The sequence below is a fragment of the Peromyscus maniculatus genome, chromosome 14 (assembly GCF_049852395.1).
Source record: "Peromyscus maniculatus bairdii isolate BWxNUB_F1_BW_parent chromosome 14, HU_Pman_BW_mat_3.1, whole genome shotgun sequence".
Taxonomy (NCBI): Eukaryota; Metazoa; Chordata; class Mammalia; order Rodentia; family Cricetidae; genus Peromyscus; species Peromyscus maniculatus.
Window position 1 is genome coordinate 11,898,154 of NC_134865.1, and position 9,616 is coordinate 11,907,769.

Consider the following 9,616-nt stretch of genomic DNA (forward strand, 5'->3'; position numbering starts at 1 on the left):
TTTGTCCTGACTGTGGGCAAGGCGGAAAACTCTAGCTACAGATCACCTCTTGTAGTGTTGTGCCTTAAAGTGTGGCCTCCCTTTTCCTATGCTTCATCACTTTATTAAGTGCTGAAAGTAAGAAAGTCATGAAAAGGTCACTAAGAGAGTAAGAAGAAGCAAAAGAATAAAACTGAACAGACTATCTTGAAAGTGATATATATACATATATATATATATATATATATATATAAACTTTTCTGATGACATAAAGAAATATTCTAATTCTATTACTTTATATCTATACAAATCCTACTGCTAATACCTGAGAGGCTGAAAAATCTCAACACTTAATAAAAGCTGATGATTTTTTTAGCTTCGCAAAATCTTACTCTATACATGTCTACAGGGCTAAGACAGAAGAGGCTTGACGTATCCATATGTACATTTGCAAAGCCAGTCCTGGCTGGTGGGCTGAATGAATAAAATCACAATCTACCCTGGCTGGTTTTGATATTCATGTGGAAACAGTACCTGGTAAGTAGAAAAAGGCTTCAGAACTTTCCATGGACTCTCCCGGTGTAATTGACTACAAATGACAATCCTATACTGTAGTTTTTATTTTTACCCCAATTCACACTAGTACTGTGTATTGAAGAATTAAGGCAGTTATCTGCATGCCAGTGTGGTAGATTACTTTTGCGTGTGGAGACAAATGAACGGGTTTATCTGGATACTTGTTCCAATTATCCTGACTAATTTACTGATGGAGATCAGGTTAAATAAATTTCTTTAATTTTGGGTTGCCCACAGTTAGATAAACTGAATGAGGGTGGTATCCATGACCATAACTCATCACAGAACACAGGACAGTGAGTAACTACTAGTAATATGGCTGATGTGGCAGGGTGTATTCATAAGCTCAGCTGGCAGATAGACGAGTCAGCAGCACCCATCTCCTCTTCTGGATGCCAGAGACTGGTTAAATTGTAAAGAAGAGAGGCTTATTTAGCTCACAGTTTCAGATGCTGGCAGTCCAACAGCATGGCTCAGCTCTGGTGTGGGCTCCTGGGTCACATGACTTCACGATAGATGACATCATAGTGATACAGGATATACAAGAGGAAGAACACATATAACAGTGCAGGAAGGCAGAGGGGAACTGCGTCGATTCCCGCGGAGGGCGTAACCTTGATGGCCTAATTACTTTTCACAGTGGTCCCATATCCTAGAGCCCCCACCCAAACCACAGTATCTCCTAGGTATACCTAACATTTGATTTTTTAAAAGAGTTTCACTTGTTGGTTTGTATGACTGCTCAATACTTCCGATTTGAGAGAAATGCTATCACTGAAACAAAACCTCCCAAATTTCGTTTCTCTGGCCATTCTTTGTTTCTTTTGAAACTCAATCGGTGTCGTCTCTGATAGCTGTTTTTATCATAATTCACAGAATTTAAAAGTGCATTTCTTCTGTTATGAGCAAAACTGTTTCTTGTCATCTATTGCAACCCCTTGCCTGTGATATGTAGGAATGCTGTTCTATTTTATTAGATATAAAGACTATGCATTTTATCTGCCTATCAAGTGAGCTCTCACATTAATTTTTCTGAAATCTTGTTTCTTCTTCTAGTTGTATCATTCATAAATAAGTTAGTGTCTTTGTTTTCAGTAATTTTACCACATTTCTATTTATTACCCAATTTTATTTGCTAGTATCTTCATTACTGTTAGATAGTAAGGGAGAATTATATTTTCATATTTTTTTACGATTATAACAGGAATGCTTCTTGTATTTCACCATTAAACATTGATGCTGACTTTTGTGCTCTAGAAATGTTATTCTGTCATGAAACTAATCTAGCAAATATTTCAAACATTTACAGGAGCTCATGTTATTTTCTTCAGTGTCTCAACATTTTCTGTATTGATTGACTTTTTATTCTCATGCTGTTTATTTTTCTCTCTTGAGTAAGCCAAGGAGGATATATATATCCTTGATATATATAAACATACATATATATATATATATATTCCTATTGTTTATTGAAAACTGAATCTATATATCAACACTATTTCCTGGGTTTGAATTTATTTCTTTATCATTTTATACATATCAACATTTGTTATTTAATTTCTTTAAAATAAATTTGAATTTATTGAAGTTAAATTGTTTTTATAGTGAAATAAAAACATTTGAAATAATATGTTTTATAATGTACTTTCATGTTATTTTTGTTACTTTTTTTAAAATTTTTTGTTTTGAGTCAGGAACTAATGCAGCTTGGGCGGGCCTTGAGCTTTTTAATGTAGCTGAGAATGATCTGGAACTGGAACTGCTCCTCCTACCTCGGCCTCCTGACTGGAGTGATCACAGGCATGTGCCACCAACCCTAACATAGACCTTAGTTTTTTAGAAAACAGTGAATTAATTTTTTTTATTATGTGTATGTGCCAGTTTGACTGTATGTACACCATGTGCTTGAAGGTATTGTCTTTGGAGGTGAGAATAAGGCATCAGATACTCTGGAGATGAAGCTACAGTTGCCTTGAGCCACCTCACGTAGGTGCTAAGAACTAAACCTTGGTCTACTGAAAGAGCAGCAAATACTTTTAAATGTGAAGCCATCTCTCCAGCCCAGATGTCTTTGTCTTCTGAAGCAACTGATATTGGCTTTGGATTTCTTTTTAGCACTAATGTTTTCATAGAAACATTGGTGTTTTCCAATGGCTTAGTTTCTGGCTTTATGTCTTGTATGCAAAGAATGTGGCCATTTCAGTTTATGCTTTTTTTGGTGGGAATTTATTGTATTTGCTATTATGCCTAATATGACAATTTTCATAATTATTTCACTTTCTAAAACATCTTTAGTATGAAGAACAGAAGTCTTAATGTTAGTTCACGAATTCTTTGCATTTGAAGACTTTTTCCTCTGTGTGTATGTATAGGTTTGCATCTGTGTGTGCAAGTGCACATGTGAGTGTAGCTGTATGCACAGGTGTTAAGGCCAGAAAACCACAAGTGTAATTCTTCAGGAACTGACCACCTTCCCCACCATGTTTCTTTTTAAAAGTATAAAGCATTAAACACTTTATTATGGCCCAATGCAGTACTTTATATAGTAACCCATTTTAATGTAAAAACATTTTATGTACAGCTGCAGAGAAGCAGCTATACAGACAGCTTGGGCATAAAGACGGATTGTAATTCAAAAGTCCAGAGTTATGATAAACTGGAAAATATTTTCTCTGTAGAAAATAGTAAAAACAATAACATTTCCAAATTAGCCCATTTAAACCAAATAATAGCTGAATTATACATATAAATATTGTTTAGATTCTGGGATCCAGAAGAAATCTTACTTTCATTTGTTCAAAGAGCTATATTTTATGTAAGTTGTGTAAAGAGTTTACTACTAACCTTGCCCCTCACTGTTTGATTTATGGCAGATCATTTTTCTATAGGCTAACCCAGAATCCAAGTTAGCCTGTCCTCCTGAAAGTACAGCCAGCATGTCCTTTCATCTGCTTGATACGGCACGGGTTCCTATCCTAAGAGTGAAATGTTTCACTAAAGCATGCCCAGTGATTGGGCAGCACCCAAACATTATGAACCACAGAGCTATCAACAAAGAAAACATTCAAAAGAATTCTGAGCACAGAGGACAAGAATCATCTGGTTAGAGTTCAGGGGAAAACCTGAATCTAAATAGAAAAAAAGAACACTGCCTCAACCATAGGAGCTGATTTGGTGATCAGAACCCTTTGATGGCAAGGGTTCTGGTAAGAACAGTTAGGAGGTAAATATCACACTAAAATCAAAGAATAAGACAGACAATTTAGTTGATCTAAACAACTGAATAAAAAAAATGACAGAGTGTGTGATTCTGTTTTTCCTTCTGAGCCTTCTAAGATCTCTGTACAGAGTGTCGTGGAAGGCAAGAGGACCCACCGCTTGAGCATCTGTGCTATGTGGGATGTTTCCCTGAGAAAGAAGACCTGATGACTCTGTCAGTTATTACTGGCCAAGTGCTACACCAAGTTCTTCAGTTCCCTCAAAGCAACAGCTTAAAATGGCACAGCTTGTCTTAGGAGAGTTCTCTAAGCATAACTTTTCAATGGAGAAGCAGCCTCACAGAAGTAGATCTTATGCTGTTGCTTCAGACCTGGGCCACTGAGAGACAAAGTTGTCCCATTCTGCCCCTTAAAGACCCCAGATTGCCCACTAGTAGATATAGTCCCTTGGAAAGGGTCATAACTCATCAGGGTGGTGTCATCCAGCAACTGATGGGAGCAGATGCAGAGACCCACAGCCGAAAATTAGGTGGAGCTCAGGGAACTCCACAGATGATGGGGAGGAAGGATTGTAGGAGCCAGAGGGGTCAAGGACACCACGAGAACACAGTCCATAGAATCAACAAAGCAGTGCTCACACGAGCTCACAGAGACTGAATCGACAATCATGGAGCCTGTATAGATCTGAGCTAAGTCCTCTGCATATACCCTATGGTTATGTAGCAGGGTGTTCTTGTGGGACTCCTAACTTGGGTGTGTCTCTGACTCTCTTGCCTGCACTTGGGACACGTTTCCTTTTACATAGAGGGTTTATGCCTAGTCTTATTATAACTTGATATGCCATGTTCGGTTGATATCTCTGGGAGACCTGCTCTTTTGAAAGGAAATGGAGGAAGAGTTGATCTGGGGGAGAGGGAAAGGAAGAAGAGGGGCTGGGAGGAATGGAGGGAGGAGAAACTGCAGTTGGGATGTAATGTATGAGAGACTAATATTAAAAAGGTCCTGACTCACCAAGTGGTCACCACTCAAAGCGTGCTTCCTCCCATCTCCTCACCTGTGAAGATGAAGAACATCTTCGTGGCTTTCCTCAAACATTCTTCAGCAATACCAACTGAGACTCCTCTTCCCTTAATTACTTCTTGGTAAATCTTTAAAAAAGGGCACAAACACTTAAATACCATGCATCAAGTCTCATTATCCACAGGGGAAAAAAAACCTAGAGACTTCAGACATTTGGAACTGAACTTCAAAGACACTGGCTCCTATGAAAATGTACTTGTATATACACTGTCTGTAGAGAATTCACCCGAACACGAATTGCCTTCTAATGAGAAACTGAGAGTATGTGGAGATACTATGGAGAGAAAATATACTGTGTTCCACCCTCAACATCCAGAGTCTGTCACAAACTATTTCAATCAGCTAAATCTGAAATGGGTTTTGAAAAGACCTGCTCAGTATCAATCTCAGCAGAAGACACATATAGACACGAGTAATTATGAGGAGGCCAAGAGACCAAGAGGCCAAGGAATGCCAAGTATCAGGTTAAAAGAAAAAATCCTCACTTGTGGTTTTCCAGAGACTGAGGCATCTCTTAGGGACTTTCTTTGGAGGACATAAGTAAGAGACTAGAGATGGAGTTTAGTGATAGGGCATGTGCATGCTTGGCATGTGTGAGGTTCCCGGTTCAGGCCCCAGCGTGTGCACACACCCAAAGATGAACTTGCCAGATGAACATACAAGGATAGGCCGATCCGCGGTTGGCTTCACTTTGTAAATCTAGACAGTATGTTGGAAAACGATGCAGTGAATTCTTATCCCTTTTCAAAAGACAAGTGATGATGGTTGGATGAAGCAGTTCAGAAGCCTGTCTTCTCTGTGAGGAATGGGGACCTCAAAATGGAAAGACGGACTGGGGGCTTTGACAGTGGGGAAGGGCTTTGGAGTCCACAGTGGGAACAGTTCCTTCTCACCTCTCCTCACTGACCAGACACTTTACTAACACTTGTGAGTTAATCAAGGAGCCCTGGCCGACTACTGAGGCTGCGCTGCCCCCGGGGCCTCTATAGCTCCCTTCTCCTCAGTCAGCCTCCTAGCTGACTGCTTGAAGAGGCCAATTGTGGTAGGAGGAACAGAACCCCAAAGCCTGATGGCTTCCTTGCTAGAGGCTTTTATCCTGTCCTTCCAGCATTTTCTGTCTGCCCTGAATAATGCATGCAGGATTCCACATCCTTTGGTGGACAGTTTTGAACAGTCAAGTCAACCTCAGCGATTTCTAACCCAGGGCAGCAACATTGGTTGCAAACAAAACTCCAAAATTGCCATTTTTGGAAACTCTCAGAGTGATTTTCCTTTGTTTCTGTGGAATGTTGCCATGTAGTGGCCAGTCCTGCTTTATACATGTATTCTGTGACAGCTCCTGAGCTTCTTTCTTGGTTTCAGAGAAGATGGTAGGCACCCTTGATGGCCACTGTATACCCAGATCACATCCTCAATAACCGCTACCCTCTTAGTTCAGGGACACTTTGCCAGGTGCTCAACAGTTATGGCTGCTTCCTGAATCTTTTTACCAATCCAGTCCACCTGTACATATATAGAGTTTATGCATTTCTTAGCACCATTAAACACCCAATGAGGGCAAGTTGCAGGGAAAAGCAATGTTTGGGGGTTGTCTTCAGACTCTTTCTTGTATGCCACTCATAAAATTTCTTCCCCTTGATCAGCAAAACCCATATCCAATACCTGGTCAACGTCATCTAGGACAATGTGTTTAAGTTTGGGGAGATCTAGCTTGCCAATCTGCAGGTGGTCTTTAATACGACCCCAGGTCCCAGCCAGGAGATCAATCCCACCATAAAAACAAGCCAGTCATAGCCTTTTTTTTTTTTGTGATGTCACTGAAGTCTTTGTTCACTTGATTTGCTAATTCTTTTACTGGAGCAAGAGCCAGTCCGCGAGGAGCAGGGCCTCTCTTCCCGTCCTGTAGCCTACTCTGAAGTTTCTCAGTCAAAGGCATAGCAAAAGGAGAATGTCTTCCCAGTGCCTGTTTGCACCCGGATAAGCAAGTCTTTCCCACTGTACGTGTGGTGGAATGTCTTGACTTGTATAGGAAACAGGAAGTTCACCTCCAGAGCATTGAGAAGCTTGAGTTTCTTCAGATATGGGAAAACCAGAGACAGCTCCTTCTTTCTGTCCCACAGGTTTTTGCCTTCTCTGTCTCACGACTACTTTCATCATTCTCCCAGCAGCCATAAGCTGCTCACAGCTTTTCAGTTATTGTCGGAATTTTGACTGGCATGGTCTTGTGCGGGTAACACAGCTGCTGTGAGGTCATGAGGGCAGTGGCCATGCCATGTCCAGCAGACGACAACATTTCATAACACTCCTCACTGTCCTCCAGCTCTTAAACTTCTTCTGCTTCCTCTCCCATGATGTTTCCCGAATCTAAGGGTGAGAGCTTGTATGGATGTTTCATGTAGCGCTGCTCGTAGACAGCTACCTTTCCTCAACACTCCAAACAGTCATGTCTCTGCATTGACTTCTGCCCACTACAAAGGAAGCTTCTCTGATCAAGGCTGACAGCAGTACAAATATATGGGTACTCAGATAGATACTTGGAAAGGTGGTTTGGCAACGTCACCCTCGAGCATAACACCCATAATAAACCCCATGGGCTTTTGACTGGGTTTACAGTACTAGGTATGATGTTCCTGCTGTTTCACAGACCTCAGATCTAACCAGAAAGCTGTTGATCACACTGGTGTTGCACCAATGGACACATCGCACCTGCAGGTTGGTTTAGTAGCATGCCATGGGTAACACCATCGACAACCCTTCTCCTCCAGTGGCCTGCCTGACACTACAAAAGCAAGCCACCAGGAAGGGGATGCTGGTCAGTTCTAGACTGGTTTAGTCTTTACTGTGCCTCGACTAAGTGTGGCTTGCAAATGTTGAGGAGATGGTGGAGTCAGACAATCCAACTCCCTGGTGGGGTTTATAGTCTACATAATAAAATGTGACATAAGTGCTGTTTAATATGAATGAAGGACAGAGAACCCCAGACCAGTTGTATTTGTGGGCAAAATATATCTATTTCAGTGGTTGTCAACCTTCCAAAAGCTGTGACCCTTTGGTACAGTTCCTCATGGTGTGGTGACCCCCAACCATAAAATTATTTTTGTTGCTACTTCGTAACTGTAATTTTGTTACTGTTAGGGATTGTAATGTAAATATTTTTGGAGATAAAAGTTTGCCAAAGGGGTCACAACCCACAGGTTGTGAACCTTTGGTCTATTTGAAGAGCTCATTTGCTGGTCTTCCTTTTTTGGGAAAAGTAAGAAAGTTTTTTTTTTTTTTTTTGTTTTTTTTTGCTATTTTTAGTGATCACGTGATAGTGGTGGCAAGGTTGTGTCAGGACATTCTAGGGCATAGAGATAGAAAGAAAATATTCACACTTATTTACATGGCTTGTGCTTCATGAACTCTGTTTTTAACCAGTGGTTGAAAAACGTGAACATCGACAATGACTTGATTTTACTTGTGTCAATTCAGAGCCAGAACTTCTGATTTTCCTCTTCATTTCTCTCCCTTTCATCCGTCTGACTGAATAACAGCGAGTCATTTCCTTTTCGAGGTAGACTGCCTCTTCCCAGATCTTTTCCTAGGACCATTGCAGACGCAGACTCAGCGCAGTGATGTGCTGGAGTGTAGGAGCACCTCACACGGATACAGACCGGGCAGATGTGTTTTCTACAAAAAAAGAGATAATTTTACTTCTACCCCTTCCAAGAGCTGACTCAGAGTTATCAAGTTACTTTCAGTTTTTAGAAAAATGTCCATCTGCAACTCAAATGTTTTATAAGTTGTTAGGATAGTGACAGATACAATAGTTTTTTTTTTTTTTTTTTTTTTTTTTTTTTTTTTTTTTTGTAAATTGCATTTTATGATGGTGATACAACATATACTATTGGATTTATGAGATTCATGGTTTTGAGATTTTGCACTGGGCAGCATGAGTACATGGATCCATTTGCAAAAGGCAGTTCTAATTTTTCCTTGGATTCACCTTTAAATCTTAGCACTGACTTTTCAATTCTTCTGACTACAAGCATCAATCTCTTCTATTACCTTGTGGCTTGTACATGACTAATCTTTCTCATGGTTGTAAATTTTATACTTTCTAGGATCTCTGGAAGATGTTTCTCATTAGTAAATCTGGTCTTTGGTATCCTCTATATACATGTATACATGTATCCTCTATATACATATATATCCTCTATATACATATATGTATATAGAGAATACATAAGCTGTATTTTCCTCTCCAGAGGAAAGACGTGTAAATCAGGCCATACAATGCAATGAGAAACTTTCCCTCTCTAATCTTATAGTCACCTAGTTCTTCCAAACCCTTAAAAGGTGCATTGTTTAAGGGCTATATGATAGTTACACACAGATAAAAACACAAAGTAGTACTTCTTAAATTTAATTGATGGAAATGTATCTTGGTATCAGATACTTTCATAATGTGATCACAGGGTGGGATGCGTAGGTTATGAGGATAACATGTTAAGAAAGACGAATTTAAAAACACATTAAAAAGGATTCTGGGTATGATGGGAGACTCGATGAAATGTTGGAATGAGTGTCTGATTACAGTTTGGAAACAAGGAGAACAAGGTTGTATTACCACTCTTTTAGTCACTTCTCCAGTCCTGGAAACTTGATCAAAACCCCAACAGACCTGTTCTACTATTGGACACATAGACTCTCTCTACTTTAGTGGAATTTTTACCCCAGCAAACTGGGCTGAAAGACGCCTATGGGAAACTCTACAAAAGCAA

The 9,616-nt window shown here is 40.0% G+C and overlaps 1 pseudogene across 1 annotated transcript; it reads right to left on the minus strand.

The window, feature by feature from the left end:
- Positions 1 to 677: 677 nt before the first annotated feature.
- LOC102925619 (nucleolar RNA helicase 2 pseudogene) lies at positions 678 to 7,010 on the minus strand (annotated as a pseudogene). Its single transcript, XR_013044586.1, has one exon. The product of XR_013044586.1 is annotated as a nucleolar RNA helicase 2 pseudogene (transcript).
- Positions 7,011 to 9,616: the final 2,606 nt, after the last annotated feature.